The 22,720-nt window shown below is 39.4% G+C and overlaps 1 protein-coding gene across 1 annotated transcript in view; it reads left to right on the top strand.

Moving 5' to 3' along the window:
- The window catches only part of GABBR2 (gamma-aminobutyric acid type B receptor subunit 2), a gene marked incomplete at both ends in the record, with an annotated part of 486,339 nt that overhangs the window by 195,280 nt on the left and 268,339 nt on the right, over positions 1 to 22,720 (top strand). The gene's annotated exons all lie outside the window — the stretch shown is intronic.

Genomic DNA, 22,720 nt, shown 5'->3' with positions numbered 1-22,720 from the left:
TCAGATATTTTCAAATGGTGTGGCGTAGTTAATTCATTGTGGAGTACTTAAGAGATCTTAAGAGTCTTCCCTTACATGCTTTGAGAATTAAAAGATAAAAAGTGAGTAGTTGTAGGAGGGAAGAAACCTTTGTGTCTGTCTTTCCCCAAAACACATAAGGACTCAGGGAATTATAGACCAGTCAGGCTAAATTTAATTCCTGGAAAGACACTTGAGTCTTGGAATCACCCAGAAGATAAAAAGATGCTAAGCAATAACCAAAATGGAATTAACAAGAATAAATCATGGAAAGAAATCTAGTTTCTGTCTGTGCTAAGATAACAGGGTCTCGAAGAAATGGAGTAGGTTATAAGCGTGATGGTTTTTAACTTCTAAAAATGTTAAAGGTGTTCCTAAAGAAAGGTAGGGAAACTTAATCTTGACAATGATACTGTAAGAGTAGTATTTAACCAATGTCTCTGCCACCAGGCTTAATTGACATCAGATCAGTTGAATATTTGCTTTTAAAACAAATGCTGAAGGTAAAAGTCATCAAAAAGCAAGATATGCTTTATCCTTCTCTGGCTTGGAATTATAATTTCAAAAAGCAGTTATCAGTGGTTCAGTGTCAAACAAGAAGGATGGGATTCTGTCAAGTGTTTTTCTCTAGAAAGAGATAAGGTTTTCTCTAGATAGTGGGATAGAAAAAATGTTTATTAAATCTGCAGCTGATACGTACTTGGGAAAAGCTGCAAGCACTTTGCAGAGGACAGGATTAGGTTTCAGGATGATCTTGACAAGCAGAGAAATGTTTTAATATAAATTATACGTTAGTGAAAAAGTGCAAATGGCTATCTAGGCAGTAGATCTCCAGTGGAAGATACAGGAAGTGCTGTGATGAACCACGAACTGCGTAAGGGTCAAGAAAGTCAAACTGCTTGACCTACTGTAAAAAGTAAAAAGGAAGCAAACAAACAGCTCTCATTTCACCACCCTCAATGTAATGCAATATTGACACTTAAAACACACAGAGTGAACTTCAACAGTTCTTAGTTCTCAGATGTAAGTTGGAATCTCAGTCTAGTATCATCTTCCAGAAGGAAGTAGATCAGAGATGTCTGTAAAATGTTTCTAGATTACTGAATGTTTTTACAGACGTCTCTGATCTACTTCCTTCTTGAAGAAAGATTAAAAGTGGTTTCATGAGAAAGATTAAAAGTGGAAAACAGTAGAATAGAGTGGGAAGGTTGTTGAACCCTCATTATGGAGAGTTTATTAAGCTAAGACCAAGCAAACCCAATATAGGGATTCTTGGTCTTCCTTTAGGACAGAGGTATGGACTTCATGTCTGTCAGGTTTGCTTAAATGTTAAAACTCCAGCTTCCAAGGGTTTGTTAGGGTGCTGCACTTGAGTTCAAAGTTTTTTCTGTTCCTCTTGAAAGGTAAGCAACAACATTCTGTGTCAAACTGTAAACTCAATTTATTGTGATTCATTCAAGCCTTCAGGTAATGACCGATTCAGTTAAAACTTCCTTGAATTCAAGTGATCTTTCTAGAGCATGTTGAGTCCTGAGTCTTTGAAATTATAGGAGGTTCCATCCTTCATTTTCAGCTCCCTGCAGAGTTTATTCCTTCCCTGTGCAAACAGTGAAAGCACAGGAAGAACTGGAGGAAATAAGTAGTTGGCTGTCGGGTAGCAGTGAGGGGTGGGAGCCACCAGCAGCAGAGGGAGAGAACACGCACTGGCTGGGCAGAGCCCAGCCCCACTGCAAGGGAGAAGAGCAGGCCCAGAGCTGGAGGACAGGCTAAGCCAAGGGTGCAGACCAGTCAGACAAGTAAGTTCATGGCGAGGAGGCAGGTCCAAGGCCAAGCTGGGAAGTTAATCTGCAGTTTAGAGTCAGGCCTAGAGATTGCTGAGCAGATCCATTGTCAGAGACTGAAGACACAGGAGTAAAGGTGTAGGTGGAGTTCCCAGACAAGGGACCATAAAGTCCTGTTAGTGACCTCCAGGTGCTGGCTACAAAGAAGATGGAGACTCTCTTTTTATAAAGAGTCACATGGAAAAGATGAGGAGTAATTGGTACAAGGTACTCCTGGGGACATTTTTCATGATGAGAACAATCAGCCATTGGAGTTATCTCCCCAGGGAAGTGGTGGATTCCTCGATACTGGACACTTCTAAGATTCAGCTGGACAGGGTGCTGGGCCATCTTGTTTAGATTGTGCTTTTGCTAAAATAGGTGGGACCAGATAATCCTTGCAGTCCCTTCCAAGCTGGTATTCTGTGACTGATTCTGTACATCCACTGAAACCAGAATTTTCCCTCCAAAGGAACGTCAGACAAAACTATCCTTCTAACATGTTTTGAAAGTGACAAAATTGTTGAATAACATCTAAAATTTCACTCTTTGTTGTAAAATGCCACTGAGTTTAGAATACGATTCTTCTTTTCTGTGCTGAAAATGCAGTACAAGCCACTAGACCAGAAGTAACTGAATGTCATCTCTGTTTATTCTCATATAAAATAAGCAAACATAAGCAAAAATAAACTAATGGGGTCTTAAGAGAAACCTATGCACTAAATCAGATGGGTTTACTCTTTGCAGCAAGAGAGAACTATACTCTCTCTCATTTTTCCATCTCCCAGAAAGGCTGATTTTTTTATATATATATATCTCTATATCTATATCTATATCTATATAGATAGATATATATTTTTTTAATCTAGAACAATTTGCATCTTAATTTTTTCCAGTTGTCCTTCCACCTAAACACATGTGGGGATAGATATTGGCTTCTTGTTCATGTTATATAGAGAAGACTTCATACTCGTATGGTTTAGTCAATAGGAGCTCAGTTGTATCTCTTCAGCTGCCATCTAACTTCTGGTTTTTTGAGCTGATAACTTTTTTCTTTAGTTGGATTATTGTTTGCTGTCTCTTTGCAATTTGTACTATGATCTTATATCCTGGTAATTAAAGCTTACCTAGCTTGTCCACAAGTTAGCTGATACTGAAAGTCAAAAAGCTGTTTATTGGTTTACCTTGCCTTGTAATGAGGCAGTTGTCTCAGTTGCTCAGATTATCAGTCTTGCTCTAATTTATCTCTGGAGGCAAAAATTACAGAGGATCTCTTGCTTCTGTTTCAGCCATTTCCCTTGGGAACCCTTTCTAGACACTTTGTGTTATCACCCAATTGTTTCTACTTGGTGGAAAAACTCTCTTATAAACATTACATCTTCCTTATTCTCCAGGTCATATAGAGAGACAAAAGGCAGGTAGATAAAATGGAGATGTTTATGCCAATGTGCTTTCAGTTCTTGAAGCACATGGGCAGTATCTGTATATCTGACTCTGCTAGCATGGCTTGAGACTCCCTTTCTTGGGTCTCAAGCATTATGACTTTTCAGGTGACCTGAATTCCATGCTTGCCAATAGCACAGCTCACTGTTAGTATCCTTTGTAAGTTATTCAGGTCTGTTTGTACAAGCAGAAATGTCTCTTCCATTGCATTAATGTTTAAATTGTGTAAGTTGTCTTGGTATAAGGGTAATACACAAACTGAATCAGTTCTGTTACTTATCTAGGCCAGATTCATAGCCATTGTGCTTCTATGTCCTAGATTTTGTGGGCTGCTGCCCTATTCTCATCCTCTGGGAGAAAATTCTGTTTAAAAAGTTAATAATTCTGTGGCAGAGGTTCATAAATGAGGTTAGAAGATACTTTCAGGATTTTCAGCTTTAAGTGTTTGCTATGATATATAATCATCGGATAATTTAGGTGGGAAGAGACCTCACGAGGTTGTCTAGTCCAACCTGCTGCTCAAAGCAAAGCTAGCTTTAATGATTATCATCTCTGAAGAATTACAGCTTTTGCACATACAGCTCTCATAAAAGTCCTGACCCTCTCCTCTTTCCAATTCCCAAGTGAGTTTTCAGCTGACTGGAGATTTTGCAGTAATTGGTGCCTCCAATATTGCTGCTGTCTAGCACTACCTGTTTGGGATTGTATTTTGAATTAGGCAAACCAAGCAATATTCTTGCGGTCTGTGTTTGCTGAGCTTCATGTTTTGGAATGGAGAGTCACGAGAATAAAGCCACACTTAGCTATCAATAACTCAAAACTATTGGGAGCCACCAGTATTGTAGAAGATATAGAGGCTTCAGAATATGACAGTGAAACAGAAAAATATGTAGTCATGTGCTAGTTTTCAGGTAATGCTGTATTTGCAAATCAGTAATTCTAGTTTATCTTACTTCAGTATTTTACTGTTCTTTCTTGCGTATTGGTCATTTTATTTATTCACTCCTTTTGTTTCATAATATGTTTCAAACTGCAAGTTAGAACTTGATTACACTCAGAAGGATTCTGGCTTCCTTGTTTTGTGGTAAGATGCTTCTTCCAGACTCTTTTCAGCTGTTTCTTTTTGCTCCCCTGTCACGTTAAAATACAGTGAAACTACATTTCAACTTCACATTTGGTACCATATTCGTGATATTTCTAGATTTTTTTAAATATATATTTTTCCCTCCCACTGACTATCTTGTCTGAGATTGTTTTTAAAACAAGTTAAATTGTGATCGTCTCAAGTGACTCTTTGTTTTTCTCTACTTCTTAGTAGTCATCTCTTTATGTGATTTCTCTGCTGCTTCTTGGAAATATTGAGAACTTCTAATGTAATTTCATCAGTGTAGGTGGCATTTCAAAAAGACAGAAGAAATGAGAAGTGTGCAGTAAGCTAATGAAATGGATTAACAATATGAAAAATAAAAGATAAAGTATTTTCTCTAGTGACTCTATCACAATCTTCATGGAGTTTAATAATCTAAAAATACCTTGGTGACAAGAACTTAAGAGAAGTATCCCCTGTGAGTGGACAAAACAGCACTTTTTTGACTGTCTTGATTAACACTTGTAGGATTTCTTAAGGTTGTGCTACATTTTGCACAGTGACATCTACTTCAAAAATGTTGTCAAGGTCCATTTTACCTAAATTGAAAAGCATTTAGCATCCATATATGCCAGTTCTCATTCCAGGAAATGTAATACTGGAAAAAAAGAAAATCATTCCAATGAAAAGCAGCTAGTAAACAAGCCTTCTCAATGTAGTATATGCCTATTCCTGTAGAAGAAGCAGAGTAGAAGTCTAATCTAGAAGTTTATTTATTATAACCTTGTATTTTCACTGTAGAGTCTACAAACTAGGATCTGAGTTAGTGGTCAGTTCTGATAAATATTTTTTGGATAAGCAGATGCAATGAGTGAGTTACTGAGGGGCTGAGAGGGATTAGGAAGGGAAAAGAAATGAGATATCTGGTGACCTTTAAATTTCAGCCAGAAAGCAAACTTGAGACACCAGTTTTTGGTGCTTGTAGGTATACATTGTGCAGACTTCAAGGTGCCATTGCACTCTGTCTTCTGAGGCTTGGCTTCTGAGGAGAGACAGAAAAGCAGAGATTTCCACTTTCCATCATGGTTTCAAAGAGGTTTTATGGCAGCAAGAAAAATATTACTTTTTCTTCAAGAATGAGTTTGGAAGCATCAAATTCACCAGATAACATTAATGTTTAAGCTGAAAGCTCCGAATAATACCCAGTGATTTCATTCTTGAAGGAGCCCCTCAGCTTCAAGAGCAGAAAAGCATAAAGGGAGGCAGAAGATAAGAGACGTGAGACACAGAAGGCAGCCGAAGAAAAATATGGGAAAAAGCATGGAGAGAAGAGAATGAGAGAAGGAAAACAGAAATGTTATAAATGTTATTGTTTAACTCTAGAAGTCTTCCAAACTATCTCTTCCTACTGTTTATCATTTTTTTCAAGGTGTTGTGTCTTTTTCCTGTATTCTGTCTCTCTCTGTTTGTTTTCTGTGTAATTTCATTCTTTTCACAAATTGTGTCAGATGGATTTTACTGGTTCATATTTTGAACCCTAAAGAAAAAGAAAAGATCTCTGTCTGCTAGGTCTTTCCTTCCACATTCCACCCAGGTATTTCTCCTATATCCATGTGCTCATCTGCTGGGACAAAATAAGCAGATAACTTCTGCCCAGTATTCAATACTGTTTATAGAGCCAACTGGTAATAAGTTGTTAAGCCTTCTTTGGAATATCAATATGAAGTTTTTGAGGCAGAAGTTATCTTTTTTTTTTCTGTTGTTACTGTACAGTTATTCACATAGTCTGTTCTTGTGTCTGGAGAATGCTTGAGATGCCTTGATATGGCCTTAAATATTCTTTAAGCATTTGTTGAAATACATACTGTATCAAATAAAGAGGTATTTTAAAACTTTTCTTTCACTGGTTTAAAAGGAAGAAAAATCCAATTTTCACCAAGATTGGATATATACCTCAAACTCTGAACTATTGATGTAAAAAAGTGCTAGCAAAACAAAGTCTGTAGTTAATCCAGCTTCACACATTATGAAAAAATGAGGTTTTGTTTACTTGCTTGTTTTTTTCCTGTGCAATGTGTTTTAGGTTCCTATTCTCAACAAGTCCCAATCTTCCTTTCCCAAAGATAGTTCCAGTGAGGTTTATAAACAGAAATATAGAGGTTCCATTCTTAGTGGTATCTAGATGGTCCTGCAAAGCAGAAGTACAGGCACAGAATTGCCCAAGATCTTCCTTCACATTGCCCTGTTTCCAGTTCTTGCCTCATTTGTACAGCAAAATTGTATGAACAACTTGACTTAAAGTTCTGTTGAGCTTGGAAAGGAGAATGAATTCCCATTCTGCCTTACAATTATGCTTTCCTATGATCAATACATTATGATCTTTACAGAAAGGCAGCCTCTGAAAGTGACTTGTGCTAATATTGCAGGATATATAAATATAGCCCTTATAAATGGGAAACTGTATCTTTGCTGGTGTCTATAAGTGCTTTAAGGGAGAAAAATCACTGCAATAATTTAAGATGGATGTGACCAAGACATTTCATTCAGTAAGAAATTTCTGAATCTGAAAGGGAGATATTTAGACATGAACAAGTGTCTTTTTGGCCTGTGCAAATGTCATCCATGCTAGGACACTTTTCTCATGGCAGTAGTATTTTATCCAATATTTTTATTTTCTTATTTTTTCCAAAGAGATTTCTTAAACATCTTAGCCTCCAAAACCAACCTCACCACCCACCCACTCCCTTCCCCGCACTCCCCCTCCCCCCGCAAAAAAAGGAAAAAAAAATAAAAGGAAAAAAAATTAATATCACTCGGCAGAGAATGAGAGCTATACAGTGTTATTATGTGGTTGTGTCTTCCTGCACTGAAGACTGACACTCTGCTATCACTCTAAGAGGCCCAGGTGTTCCCATGAACTAAGTCCTTGTCAAACTTCAGGTGTCTTGAACAAAACCAAATCAAACTTAAGATTTTTTTTTTTTTAGAGAACTTCTCACCATTCCTTCCTATTTAAACCTGGTATTGTGTGTGTGTGATAGGTTGGTATTTGCAACACAAGATAAAGGAGTAGAATTATAAGTAAATTCTATACTTCTTGTACTTCGTGGCTGAGAATCTCTGTATAGTTAAGAGTCTCCTAGGGGATCTAATACAAAAATCATCACTTTATCCGAAACAAATAGTAATCCAGAGTCAAAGAAAAAAATTCCCTTTTAGATTATATTGAAAAAATGTTTCAAGACAATACTTGTTTTAACAGATGTTAGAATTGCTCATTGAAATTGTTTTTTGCTTATACCACAGCATTGTCCTAGTTCTGTTTCGGGTTTTGCTATGCTTTGGTCCTTGTGTGGTTTTTTTTGGTTTTGTTTTGGTTTTTTTTAAAATGATAATACAAGGATGAAATATGATTCTAAACAGTCATTGAGCTTGTAAGCATTTCCCCCACACAATAGTTTTGATTGAGTATCTAATTATCTTCCATTCATCAGGCAATTGCAGGATATTTTCAAATTAAAATTGATGGTGCAGTGATAAAATCTGAAAGTGGGCACAGTTGTTCACATAATGTAGATGAGTAGCAGGAAAATGTGATACTAACCAAATCAGAAGAGAGTAAGCTCACTTCACCGAAATAACATTTTCTGAAACAATTTATCAAAATTCAGGGTCTTGATTGCTAAGAGGTTAAAATAAAATCCTGGAAAATTCATGGAATGTCTTTTGGAATTATGAACCTTCCTGGAAAGGTATGCAAATTTAATAGAATCCACTCCCCTGTGGAAGGTAATCTGCAAGCACTGGAGTCAAGAAAATAAAGCAGCTGTTAAACTGCTGGAAATTAGCATTTGCAGGACTGGAGCCATTACTTAAGTTTTATTTCAAAAACATGTCCATCTCCTATCACTTTCCCTGTGAATGACTAAAGCTAGAATTAGCTCAGGATACAAGTGCTCTTTTGTGTTGTGTGAGTTTTTTTTGTTTTGTTTTGGTTTTTTTTTTTCAGTGCTCTTGCCTGTTCATAGATATATTTATTTACTGAGATTTTCTTTTTTAAAAAGTATCTTCCTAAGAACTGTGATTATTTCAATACCGGCTGTGTCCAACTGAAATTTATAGCATATTTTCTCTGTCTTGATTTTTGCTTTTTTGTGATGGTTCAGGATTGAGTTTCAGTAGATTGCAGAACTTCTTTTGCCCTGTACGGAGAGTGGAACCTTTGCAGGGTAGGAGATAAACCCTTTTCTTAGGGAAAAGTTAAGAAAAGACATCCCAGTCATCCCTCTTGGGCTTCATATCTGGAAATATAGGAGAACATACGTAGTGTCACACAGTCACAATTCTGCCCTTTCTTCGTGTTATTAATTTACTGTATAGAGAAGGTAGAAGGGGTCCAAGATGAGGATTAATATTGCTTTTCTGAGATTTTTTTTTTTTCACATATTCTCGTTCATGCCCAAAACATGTATCTGCCCTGACCTGAATATGGTGCAGTTCATCCTCTGAATATTTGTGTTGCAGTGTTGCACTGGGGATCTTGAGTGAACTGGTGATGTGGACCACTCTGTAGTATATAACTCAGGCAGACAGCCTCCCAGAGAAATAAGAACCTAAGCTGTTAACATCTGGCCCATCTTTTTCATTTGTCTGGAGCAAACAGATTGATCTGCATATAGTTTGGCTCCCAGGGCAATTTCATGTTTTATTTACTCCCCTTTAACTGCAGGCAGCTGATTAAAGGGGCAGTCCTCTTCCCCCTCCAAGTTTCTGCCTTCTCTGTTGTACCCAGTCTTAGCAGTTATTCCACCATGTCATTAATCAACTTGTCTGTCAAAAGCTGATCTTCTATTTGCAGGGTAATTCTGGCTCTGTGGTTAAAACTTTCCCTTTAGTTCTCATGTCCTTTGGAAAAGTGGGAACTTCACCCTCATGGAGAGTTATTGGACATAATTAGAGGATGGGACCAGACTCCTTTCAGTGGTGCCCAATGGCAGGATGAGGGGCAGTGGGCACAGACTGAAGCACAGGAGGTTCCATCTGAATATGAGGAGAAACTTCTTTACTTTAGGGGTGCCAGAGCACTGGAACAGGCTGTCCAGAGAGGTTGCGGAGTCTCTTTGATTCAAAACCTGCCTGAAACACATTCCTATGTGATCTCCTCTGGTGAACCTGCTTTAGCAGGTGGGTTGGACTAGCTGATCTCCAGAGGTCCTTTCCAACCCCAACCATTCTGTGATTCTGTGACATCACTCAAGGTGGAGAGTGAAGATTTTTGTATGGTGGGAGTGTGAAAGCCAGTGTGAAAACATTTTTTGGTTTTGAGAAGTTTGTTCGCCTCCAAGAGAGAGTGGGCCATGTAGTGGATCTAGGTATTTCTGCTTGTTAAGGAAGAGCGTTTCTGTGGTGAATTTCCTTCGTTCTTTGCCAAAGTGATGACAAAATGATCGAAATTAAACAGGGAGAAGTTGTCATAGTTACATGACTTCTAGAGGTTTTGAACGCTGCTGAATGACTAGATTTAGCATGGTTCTTCTGGGTCCTGGTAAATATTTAGTGGCCATGAGACTATGGGAAGGTCATAGGATTATGATATAGAAAATGTGGAGAAAGCAGAGAGGCTTAGGCTATGTTTGTCCCACTTTATAGGAAATTGTCTGTGCACATTCAGTTACACAGTAGGGGGTATTTTGCAGGTGAGAAGTATCCTACATGTTTAAACAGAATGTCTTTTATCTGAATGAGAAAGTGTCCTGAAAGAGAGATGTGACCTGGTGAATTTAATGACATTCCTTATTACCATACCTTTTCTTACGAATTTTTGTTTGCTGCTGGCATATTCTTAGCTTGTTTGCTGCCTGTGACTGGCACTAAGCTAATGGTACACATGAAAATGACTTTCTAAACAGTTTCATAGCTTGGAAAATGACTCCAAATTATGGCTGACAAAAATCAGGACACATCGACCAGACATTTCCTCTTACCATATCTTGTGCCTTTGGTCTTGCACCAAAAAAACTTCAAGTGACATTACCAGTCTAATTCCAAATCCTAGAAAACTGTTATTTTCCAAAGCAGTTTAGACATACCTATGGACTATAGGAACATTCTGAAACCTAAACTATTACTCTAAAGCACAAGAGATGACTTTAAATCTAATTTAGCTGTATCTGAAGATGTCCAATATCTGTTTGAGGTAACTACATGCAGGACATCAGTAATGTTTGTAGTGGTTTAGGAGTTCAAAGAATACCAGAATGGTTGAGGTTGAAAGGGACCTTGTCCAGCCCATGTTCCATTAGCTTTTTTATGTAGACATTATAGCACAATGTCAAAAGCCTTGCTGAAATCCAGGTAATCAATATGCTTGATCACCTTCCCAGGGACTGAGCTGAGGCTGACTGGCCTGTAATTTCCTGAAATTTCTTTTTCTCCAGTCTTCAGGCACTTCTCCCAATCACCATGATTGTTCAAAGATTATTGACCCACTCTGGTATCTCGCATAATGGTGTACTCAATAATTGTTACTCATAAGCCCTCAGCTGGTTCATCATCCATCCCTAGAAAGAGCTCCATATACTCCAGCTGTTTTTCCTCATAAAGGGAAACTCCACCTCCTCATCTTCCCAGCCTCCTTCCTAAAGAGCCTGTGTCGCTCCATTGCAGCACTGCAGTTATGTGATCATCCCATCTCATCTGTGAGCCAAATAAAATCATAGCCCTGCAACTGTACACAGATATCTAAGTTACCATGTTTATTCTCCATGCTGCATACATTAGTGTATGGGCACTTCAGAGAGGCACCCCTGCATGCTGATATCCCAGAAGGGATTTGGGAGATTTCTCCATAGTGATGTCATGTAGGTTCTTCCTTGCTTATGTGCAGAGGCAACCCTGCTTAAGCCCTGTTTTGTTAATTTTGTGATCCCTTTTGGTCACATCATGCCAGACCCTTTGTTCATTGACGGTCCCTGTCCATCATGCCCTCAAAAGGCTGCCCGTAACTCTCTCTTCTCTGTCATTCTTAGTTCAAAGTGCCTCTTCACCAAGTCAGCCATTCTACTGGCAAAGATACCTTTTCCCCACTTAGTGAGAAGGATCCCATCTCTTCCAAACAAATGTTGATCTGCCAACAGAGTCCCATGGTTGTAGAGACCAAAACCCTGTTGTCAAGATCAGCTCCACAACCAGTTGTGGATGTGCATTATCAGCTGCCTCCTCCTCACAGCCTTTACCCTCGCTGTCAGGAGGAGGGAGATCACCTAGCTCCCCATGCCTCTAAATATTGCCTCCAGAGCTCTGAAGTCACTTTGGATTCTCTCAAGTCTGCATCATTGGTGCCCACATGGAAGAACAAGGGGTAATAGCCAAAGGATCAGACAAGCTTTGGCAGTTTCTCCACAACATCCTGGATCAAAGTCTGCAGCAAGCAGACTAGATGATAGGTCCTGTCTGCCGATGGGTTCCTCTGTTCTCTGCACCAAGGAGCCACACGATACTATTTCTTGCCACTTCTTCATGGTGGTTTTGAATAGTTTAGAATCCGTTGTCCCAGATATTTTGCTTGAAAGTACATCTGGCTGCTCTTCAACTTTGAGGGTGATGAATCTCTTTCATAGTTGTAAGCCTTTAGGTGGAGCAGGAGCCTTCCTCTTGGTGCCAGAGGTCACCAACTTGGAACGGACACTGCCTGCAACTCTAGTGCACCTTGGGGTCCAGGGCTATTCAAACTGTAATGTCTGCAAGAAGACCCAGCCTCTCTTTCGTCTTCTCTGAGCTTGTGCAGACTGATGATTTTTCTCCTGTAACTCTTCTGCTTGGTGACACAGCCCTTCAAAGACAGCATACTTCCCACAGGACAGAGGTCCATCTCTCCTGGCATCAGAGAGAGGGTCCAGGCACTCTGTGCAGGTTGAAACATGGAGGGCTGCATCCACCATCCAAAGCACCATGTGGGCTGAAGCCTCTAGCCTTGCAGGGTCATCTGAAAGGGTTCTTGATCCTCTGTAATTAAAAAGCAGCTGCAAAAAAGGCTCCAGGTACCTTAGGTCAAGGGCATCATCATATAGACAAATTAGAGAACTGGGCAATCGCCAGCTGCATGAAGTTTAACAGGGACAAGTGCCAGATTCTGCACCTGAGACATGGCAACCCTGGCTGTACACACAGACAGGGGGACAAGATGCTGGAGAGCAGCTCTGCAGACAGGGATCTGGGGGTTCTGATCAACGGCAAGTTGAACATGAGCCAACAGAGCCCTGGCAGCCAAGAGGGCCACCCGTGTCCTGGGGTACATCCAGCACAGCATTGCCAGCCAGGTGAGGGACGTGATTGTCCCTCTCTGCTCTGCACTGGTGTGGTGTCACCTGGAGGACTGTGTGCAGTTCTGGGCACCACAGGATAAAAAGGATATAAAGCCACTGGAAAGTGTCTAGAGGAGGGCCACAAAGTTTGTGAAGGGTTTGGAGGGGAGCATGTATGGGGAGCAGCTAAAGTCACTTGGTTTGTTCAGCCTGGAGGAGACTAAGGGGAGACCTCGTCATGGTCTACAGCTTCCTCACAAGGGGAGGAAGATGGGTAGGAGCTGATGTCTCTGACGAAAAATGGTAGAACCCAAGGGAATGACAGGAAGATGTGCCAGGGGAGGTTTAGGTTGGACATTAGGAAAAGGTTCTTCAACCAGAGGGTGGTGGAGCACTGGAACAGGCTCCCCAGGGAGGTAGTCATGGCCCTAAGCCGGACAGTATTCAAGAAGTGATTGGACAATGCCGTCAGACACATGGTGTGAATCTTGGGGTTGTCATATGCAGGGACAGGAGTTGGACTCAGTGATCCTTGTGGGTCCCTTCCAACCCGGGGCATTCTATGATTCTGTGATTCTATGATCACGTTCCTTAGAAGATGCTAGAGCTTCCTCAGGCCCAGACCCTTATGGCTCCCCTAATTCCATCCTTCCCTGACAGCAGCAGGCACCCTCACGTTTCTCAGAGAGTTTCCAAGAGTTCACTGATGATCCTTGACCTTGTCTCCAGAGGTTCCCAAAGCAAAGCCTAGAGACTTCACAGACTGCTGTGCCTGCATGGGACATGGGAATAACAGTCTTGAAGGAAAGAATGGGCAGGAACGATACAACATAGTTTTATCAAAGGAAGATTATGTCAGAGATAGTAAGATAATTGATTTCTTAGAACTACAAGAGTGGCTTTTAATGCTTACCTGAAATCTAAGTTGGTTGGTACAGTGCCCTGCACAACCTGTGTGGAACATAGGAACAGAGATGGTAGGATGGGTGCAGGGAGTTCTAAGGCAGTCCAGAAGCATGGCCAGAGGGAACACTGTAGCAAATACTATTATAAAGATGATTCTCGGTATAGAGACATTGGCAGTGACAGCCCTGAGACCAGTTGTTTTCAGTGTATTAATTCATTACTTTGGGGAGAACAAAGTATAAACTTGTGAAAGCTATAGATGACAGACACAGGGAATAAAGAAATTCCAATAATAAGAAGAAATAGATCATCATAAAGGATTGTCTGTATGATCTTATTAACAGCAATAAGAAAATGAATTGTAGAACTTCACATACAGTAGGCTTTACATGTGGTAAGCTTCCTAGAATTTCCAGGATTTTAATTTATCACCTCCTAGCTGTTGCAGGACCCTAAGACATTGGTAATGCTTTCAAATTCTTTCAATTTTAAACTCTCTTCCTTTGGAACATTATAGTTGTAGCCTTTAATATTTTATTATATATTTAAGTTTTGATTCTGGAAAGTGTTTTACAGCCTACACCACGTGAAGAAGCATGCCATGTGTGAATTTTTTGTATCTATGTATCAAGTGTTCCGTTGTCCCAGGCAGTCCCCTTCAGTGGTGAGTTCATGTGGATTTTAGGCATACTCCATTCTTAGCAAGTATCTCTTTTCCCTGTTCTTTCCTAGATTTAGTCAAACAATTGTAACCATGAGGTCCTTCTGCAAGTGAAGATTTTTCATTTGTTTAATCAGTGTTCTTTCACTTTGTGGATAACCTGTTTAATAAAAATATTTTTTTTTATTTTTGTTAGAAAATACAGAATTAATCAAAGTCTGATGATTATTGAAGATGTTATTATAGTAATCATACAGTTATGATACTGAAGATACACTTGAAGATGTTATAAGTTCATTATGAACCATTTTTGCCAAATTCCTCATTTCTAGTCCAGATCTGCCAAGCTACTTGGACATTATATTAGTATTCCCTTGCCAAACGTATGCATAAGTTCTTCCAGCACACACATTTCTAAACTTTGACCACAGTCAATACAGTTAAAGAGAATTTGAGACAAACCTTTTGTAAATGCCAAAAGCTAAATTGCATACATGTTAAATAGGAGTTAAATTCACTAAAAATGTTATTGTAGTGGCTCTCTCAGCTTCATCTTCAGAGCTCTTCACAATTGCTTTGACACCAGTGGAAGCTTTAAGGAACTGTGTAAAGCTTGGTCTATAAAAGCGTTTAGGCTTCTTGTGCCCAGCTCCAAGACCTGTGACGTTCAGTCGTTCTTCCTCCTTACACAACTGATGGAGTAATGGGTAAATCGGTTTTGAATGCATTCCCAAAGTCAGAGTCAGAGATGGCAGCACACAGACCAAGGAACCAGCAGAGGTAGCCAAGAGTCAGCCTTAAGATTTCCATGTATTGTAAATCTTGCCACTTTCCAGGGAGTTTAAGCTTTCCTCTGGGGCTATAGAAATTTGCTTCTGTACATGCAGGATTCACATCCCCGAATCATTTTCTGGACTCCAGAGCGCTACCATCTGTACTTCAAAGGCTAAACTGAGGTCAGTTTTCTCTCAGAAACCTTCTTCCGCTGCTGATATTTTCGTCTTAGCTTCTCCTTCGAGAACACACCAAGGAAGCAGGAATTCTCTTTTCTGTTCCTTTCTCAGTCCTCTTGAAAGGAACTCAAACTCACATCAGCCCACCGCCAGGACGGAGCCCTGATCAGCAGAGTGGGAGACACCTGTGTCCTTTTCTGGCAGTAACTCCAAGTACTTTCACTACTGTAATAAATGGGAGCGCAGCCCATTCCAGAAGTAGGTGGAATACAAGGAGTGAGACCAGATACTCTTAAACAGATGCACAGCAATAAATGCTTGTATTTGGTCTGCACTGCTCTGAGGGAGGGAGGTGGGTGGTGAATTCCTGCACTTTGTTCTACAAATTACACATGTGCTAAAGGAAGGAGGATTACAGAACAGAATTAGGTAGTGTTGTAGGTAATGTTTCAATTATAAAACTTTTTTTTAAGGTCCAGTCTCTATACGGCCATTGAGCTGGCAGTTGTTTGGATGATGAGAAATGAGCAGATGTTGGTCTTTCTCCTGCGGAGAATGTTCTAGTCATTCCTTAAATATACACGATTACTAATGTGACATGAGCAGAAACATCTTTACTGTGCCTTTGGTTACAGGATATACACACAGTGGAGATTTGTTCTGACATGTTTTGCGTCCCCAATCTAAATAAGGATTACTAAAAGAAACTAGAACTGCTCTATGAGAGACAAGACAATATAGAGTATTACTAGGTCCTAATGGGCAGGCCAAAGCTCCCTTAATACTCTGTGATTGAATGCAACTTGACAGACAGAACAAGCAGGTATCAAGGACTCGGAGAAGCTGTTAGACAATCTCATTTGTCCATCCTAGGATGTAGTTACCTTTCCTAAAAAGTAAACAAGAGTATTTAGAAAAGTGCATTACTCAAAGCATGCGTGGGAACCAGGAGGCTATGACTTTGCAGTTATCCAGACTTGTTCTGCATGGTGATTTCTGAAACTTTGACTTCCTACAGAAGCAAGCATCCATGCATAAAACAAACCTATTCAGTTTAGGACCATACTCCTCCACAGTTTCTCTTGCCTTCAAGCACAGGGCACAATAAGGCTTGTTTGCTGTCACTAAGAAGGGAGCAGGAATGTTTTCCCCGTATCTTTCTCATGCCACTTTCTTCACTTGCTTTGTGAATCTTGTCCTGCCTCCAGCTGGAAGACTTCCCTTCAGTGATCCTGCTGTCAGTTGAGGTCACATGTAGTAGAGGATATGGTCTGCTGTATCTTTCATCCATCTAAAGAGATTCTGTATATGAGATATAAATTTTAAACAGAATGGGATTGCAGAATCCACCTCCAGCACCTTTATCAATGAAAAGTGTATCCTTTCTTTTCCTCCAAGTAATTGTCATCATTGCCCAGCTTTACCAAGATATCCATGTGTCTTTTCAAGATGTCTTCTCTTTCTCAGACTGTAAACCAGCAATTTATATTTGCATTAAAATCACTAGTAGAAAGGTATAAGGGATGAAAATCTGTTCAAAATGCTTAGGACAAATTATATAAATCTGCATTTTTACTGTAGGGTTTTGTATCCAGTTCTGACAATCACAGGAAAAATTCATAAGAGTTCTGAGACCCCTAGGCTAGCACTGATACAAATTGCTATGCTCATCTAGTGTGTTGGTTGTAAAGTTTCCAACTCTGATATATTTCTTTGGCTATACTGAAAAATTATACTCCTTGTAGTACCAGAGATTGTAAGGCTGTCTGTATAGCATTGAAATGGCATGCCCTGGAGAAGAAGAAGAGGGAATATATGAATTATCTTTTGATTATGATACGCTGTGTAGCCTTCAGGTCTTCTTTTGCTTTCCAGTCGTTTTTCTCACTCTAGCTTTATTTGTTTAATTTCAGCCTATATGATGTACTGATGTACGAGCAAGCTAATTTGCCTACAGCCCAGTAAAAATCTCATTTTTTTGCCTCTGTCAGGTCTAATGATTTCAAAAGTGTTTGCTCTTGCACTGGTGGAACAGAGAAGTGCTTTGTGTTACCCTTGTCAGCCTTCTGCAATTGGTCCTGAGGTCTGCCCTCAGATCAGCTTTGCCCTGCTTGTCCAGCTTGCTGAAATGAAAACACATAGTATTTGCTATGAAGGTTTCTGTGATAGATTCTATCACCCACGATTTCATGGATGCTTTTATTTATAATAATATTAGACAGTTCAGGACAAATGCTTGTCCAAATGAAAAAGCAAGGACTTGTCAACACTCTTTCACCTGGAAACTGGCTCTTTTTAGTTTTTCTCTTCTCTTGGAATCACTTTTCCTTTGTGCAGCTCTGCAAATACAAATCTAAAGAAATCTTCCCACCACCTTGACTGCCTTGTTTAGCTTAATCTTTGTGTCCTTAAAATGCTTTGCGTAACTTGTTTGTTTTGGTTTGGGGTTTTTTTCCGTATAAAATTTGCCATTAATTTATTAAATGTACCTCTGATTAAGCCTTTCTTTCTCAGCAGTGTTCTTGTATATTGCTGACCAATACCCTTAGGCAAATTTTTAACCACAAAACCTAGGTAAATATTGATTCTGAATAGGCTTGGTAAAACGGACTTTTTTCCATCATTCTTATAAAGAAGACTAGATTCAGATTTGGTCCTCTTAATTGTTCACTGTACTAAAGGTGTGTGATCCATGTAAAGCTTCAGCTTTAATGATGAGCTGAGAACACACCAGCATAACTGACTCCTCAAGGCCAGAATGCACCTTTTGCTCCCAGGAATTGCTCTGTGTTTGGGATTCATTTTGTGTAATGTTAGCCACATTAAGCAGTGGTGTCAAGCTTAAACTAATAATTTAGGTTGCCTTTATAACTCATACGCACCTCTCAGCCTAAGTTGAGGTGTCTCAATAGGAAAAAAAACAAAACCAAAAAAACCCCAGAGATAATGTCCAGATTCCTCCTGCTTTTCATTGACTAACTTAAACTAGGAACCGCGTGAGGGGGAGATTATGACCCATGGTTGAGTGAGAGAATGATAGACAGGTGTCAAAAGCACAGGGTGCAGAGTGATGGGAACATGAGAAACTTCAGGAACAATAAAGCAGGGTGAAGGGACACCTACCTCGAATGTACACAAATGCATGCAGCCTGGGAAACAGGCAGGAGGAACTTGAGCTGCATGTGGAGTCACCAGAGAGCATCACTGAAATAACTGAGCATGGGAGAATTTGCATGGCTGGATGGCTGAGGTGGATGGATGCAACCTCATGATAAAGTTATCTGCATTTACTAGAAATTCAAGTAACCTTAAACAAGGCTCCCAGATCCTTTAACACTACAGGAGAAATTCTATGTCAGTTTAAAATAAAACAATGGACTAGTACTGCATGCACATACATTTTCAATTATCAGTATGAAAGACCTCTTTCCTGTAAAATTTAATGTAAGAATGAAGGACAGAAAAGGAAGAATAATTCAAGTATTTTTCAGATGAGCACAGTCTGAGTGTTTACATTTCAGCCAGCAATGCAAGGAAGGAAAACATTCTCAGCTGTAGTTAGTCCTATCTACAAACTTTTATCTGTGGAAAAAAGAGAAGCTAATATAATTATTTGGTAAGCAAATGCTAAACTCCATGGGACTTGAGATTCCAAGTATGATTCTGGGAATACATCTGCAATAAAAAGTAAAAGTTCTCACCTGTCTCCAAGACAGAAAGGACTTTCAAAAAGGATTTTGTTTATTAAGACTTCGATTCTGTCAAACTCCATTACATGGTTTCGATGCAGTACTTTCTGGCTAAAGCGTTATGCCCTCTATTTTGCAGAAGTTCAGGCTGGATGATTGATATATTTCCTTCTGGCATTAAAATCTTAGTATTTTTCTTTCAAAAGCCTGTTACGCACCAGCCAATCCTAATACAGTGTGTGTAGTAGAACATAAAAATCTTTCCTGAGATTTATTGCTGACCATGACATCATGAAGTTTGGAATATCCCTTTGGTCACTTTGGGTCATCTGTCCTAGCTGTGTCCCCTCCCAACAGCTTACCTATTCCTAGTTTACTGACTTTCAGGGCAGGTGGGAGAGAGGAAGCCTTGACGCTGTGCAAGCACTGTTCAGCAATATCCAAAACACTGGTGGGTTGTCATTGCTGTTTTAGCCACAAATGCAAAGCACAGCACCACACAGGCTGCTCTGAAGAAAGTTGACTTCATAACTTTATTCCAGCCAGACCCAGCAAATCATGTTACTGCTTTGTTCTCAAGTTTCTACCAGTGGAATTGAAGTTATCAGTGTTTTCCGTCCATAAATCTTAAATAGTTGAAAAGAACTTGATATTTTTGTTATCTATGGGTATTTATTCTCATTTTGTTGAGATAGACACTGAGATGCAAATAAAATATTATCTTTTGGAATGGGGGCTAGAGTGGGTGCCAATAGGAAGTTTAAAATATGAAATCTTGATTATATCTCTAGCATAAAATCATTGTTCCGTAGTCAAAACCCAGATATTTTCTTGGTTTGCTAAAGAAAGTAATCCTGTTGTTGCTCATGTATTCATGCTCAAGAACACCAGAAGGATGAGAAATTTACCATATTCTTTGTCACTGTCCTAATGGCTAGTGATACACATTAAAAAAAAATGTGTCTTATTTAATCTTTAACTTCCAGTCGCTATATTTTATGTAATTTTGTCTTCTAGATTAAAGAGATTGGAGTTCAAAAATCTCCTTAAGTAGGTAATTTATCATGTACAGACTGTGTCATCATGATTCAGTTCTGTCTTAATCCATCTTAGAGCTCATTTACTCTCCTACTGTACAGCCTGTTTCCAAATTGCAAATCAATCTTATGGTTTTCCTCTAAATTTTGATTTTTTTCTTGGCATTCCTTTTAGTGGAAAAAACGGGTAGAACTGGCTACCTCTAGTCTTGGGAGAGGAGTGTATAAGGACTTGTAGGTACTTTGAGCATATGTCTTTTTTATAAACATACATCTTGAAGTGTATGTCTTTTTACAGGTGGGCACAGATTGCGTTCAATCCATGCTGCAATCCAGATAGATGCTGGCAAACTCTGACCTGTGCCCAGCTAGCTGGGACTAGGGCTAAGGATCCCACAGAGCAGTGGTCTCCAAGTGGGGGGATCTGCACCCCAGGGGGTTTGCAGGATGATCTGATGGGGTGCAGGAAGAAAATAAATGAACTTCAGTTTACATTTATTTTAATCTAAAAATATAAGGAAGAAATTAAGGTTTACTAATATTTAATATAGAGATCAACACTTGTGAATTTAGTCAGTCCGCATGTCAGATGGTCACATAGGGTACATGAGGTGTCCTGAAGGAAGAGTGGGTGTTCCACAACATCGAGGACTTGACAGTGGCATCCTCACTCATTCATTCACTTTCAACGTCTTGTGATGTGTTACAGTTTACATGTGCCCAGTTAAGTGGATTTATGGATTATATTATCTTGTTTCTACTAAAATACAAAATGGACAAGTGGCTTAAAAAGATTCCTGCAAAGAAACTGCAGGTTGAAAATAATACTGATCATGCCAGTACAAGCGAACAAGAAGAAAATGGCAGAGCTGACACTTGTACTGCTAGTACAAGCTCTTCCTCAGCCCCATCATAGTTAAAAACAATGACAAGGTAACCAGATCTGACAAGAAGCTGGCCAAAAAAAAGGGCAAAATTATCAAGAAGACTATTTGTGAAATGGATTTATAGCTACTGTGACTAATTATGAACTTTATCATACATGTATATTGTGCCTTGAGACATTAGCTATCACTAATATATGAAGCCATTATTATTATTATTATGAAGCCATTTGAAACCCATTTCAAAATCAAGCATCCAGAACATGAATATAAACCTCTTCATTTTCTCCAGTGATGTTCAAAGTCACATGGCACTCAGTCCAGTACTTTACATAACTAGGCATACTGATAAATGTTACAAAGCATCTTCTGAGGTTTTTTACCTAATAGGAAAAGACAAAGAGCCACATACTATTGAGGAAACACCTGTTTTTCCCACTGCAGTAAAAATGGCTGAAACAACGCATGGAAAACATAATGGTGACAAGCTAAATTGCATTTCTTTGTCATCAAATACTGTTGGGAGATGCATAGAAGAGTTGAAGAAAGAGAGACTAGAACAAATCACGCAGTGTCTGAGGTTTGTTGTGCTGCTGGGTTAAAGTACAGGTGTTTCTAATGTCTCAGCTTATGGTATTTGCTGGATTCTGCTTCAATAATGAAACAGATAAAGAATTACTTTTTTGTGAGCCACTAAAAGAAAAATGTACTGGAGAAAATACATTCTTGACAGTAAATGACTTCTTTAATAAGAGTAATATTTTATGGAAAAACTGTGTAAGTGTAACCGCTAATGGAGGAGCTGCATTGACTGGAATAAAAAAAAGTATTCCAGGGTAAGGTTACAGAACTAGCATCACATGGGACATTCCTTTGCCATGTCAGTCATAGACAAACTCTTGCAGCAAAGAAGTTAGAGCTGAAACTGCATGAAGTGCTGCAGGGTGCTATCCATGTGGTTAATTTTACGCAAACATGACCTTTAAATAGTAGAATATTTACAATATTCTCTAATGAAATGGGGAGTGACCACAAAAATATTTTGTACCCCACAGAGCTTCACTGATTTTCTTATGGTGAGGTGCTTAAAATTGTTGTTGAACTTGAGGATGTTACCCATTTTTATTTTACAAAATGTCAAGTGTTCCAAACTTTCTGACCTTTTCTGTGATAAGGAGCAGTCCATAGCAGATATTTTCAAAAAACAAACTTGTGAAGGGGATGCTTTCACAGAATCATACAGAATCACAGAATGTTAGGGATTGGAAGGGACCTCGAAAGATGATCTAGTCCAGTCCCCCTGCCAGAGCAGGAACATTCAAATGAGGTTACACAGGAATGTGTCCAGGTGGGTTTTGAATGTCTCCAGAGTAGGAGACTCCACAACCCCCCTGGGCAGCCTGTTCCAGTGCTCTGGCACCCTCACTGAGAAGTTTCTTCTCAAATTTAAGTGGAACCTCTTGTGTTCCAGTTTAAACCCATTACCCCTTGTCCTACTGTTGGTTGTCACCGAGAAGAGCCTGGCTCCATCCTGATGACCCTCACCCTTTAATAGTGAGTAATTCACTGCTTTTCAGAGGTAACTAGTGCTATGAAGAGAGCATTTTCGAAACAGAAGTTTGGAAATGTTTTGATTGTTAAGTAATTTTGTTGCCAAGATTGGTGCTAGCCAGTGACCTAATAAGTACTCTCTTATCTGTACACTTCAAAAATGTGGAAACTGAATTTTCCAGCCTGTTCAAAAATCATCCCAACAAGAGTTTCAGTGAGTTCTGAACCCAGTTGTTAAATGTATCAAAATGCAACAACTTCCGGTTAGTTTGCAAGAACAACTGATTGCCACCAGGGAAGATGGAAGCTTTCTAACCAAAATTCAAGAAAAACTTTTGTGCAATTAGTGGATGGGACTTAAAAATTAA

This window comes from Nesoenas mayeri (assembly GCF_963082525.1).
Source record: "Nesoenas mayeri genome assembly, chromosome: 2".
In the NCBI taxonomy this organism is placed as follows: Eukaryota; Metazoa; Chordata; class Aves; order Columbiformes; family Columbidae; genus Nesoenas; species Nesoenas mayeri.
Note: the sequence above shows the minus strand (reverse complement) of the source record. Positions and strands in the feature narration are given on the sequence as shown.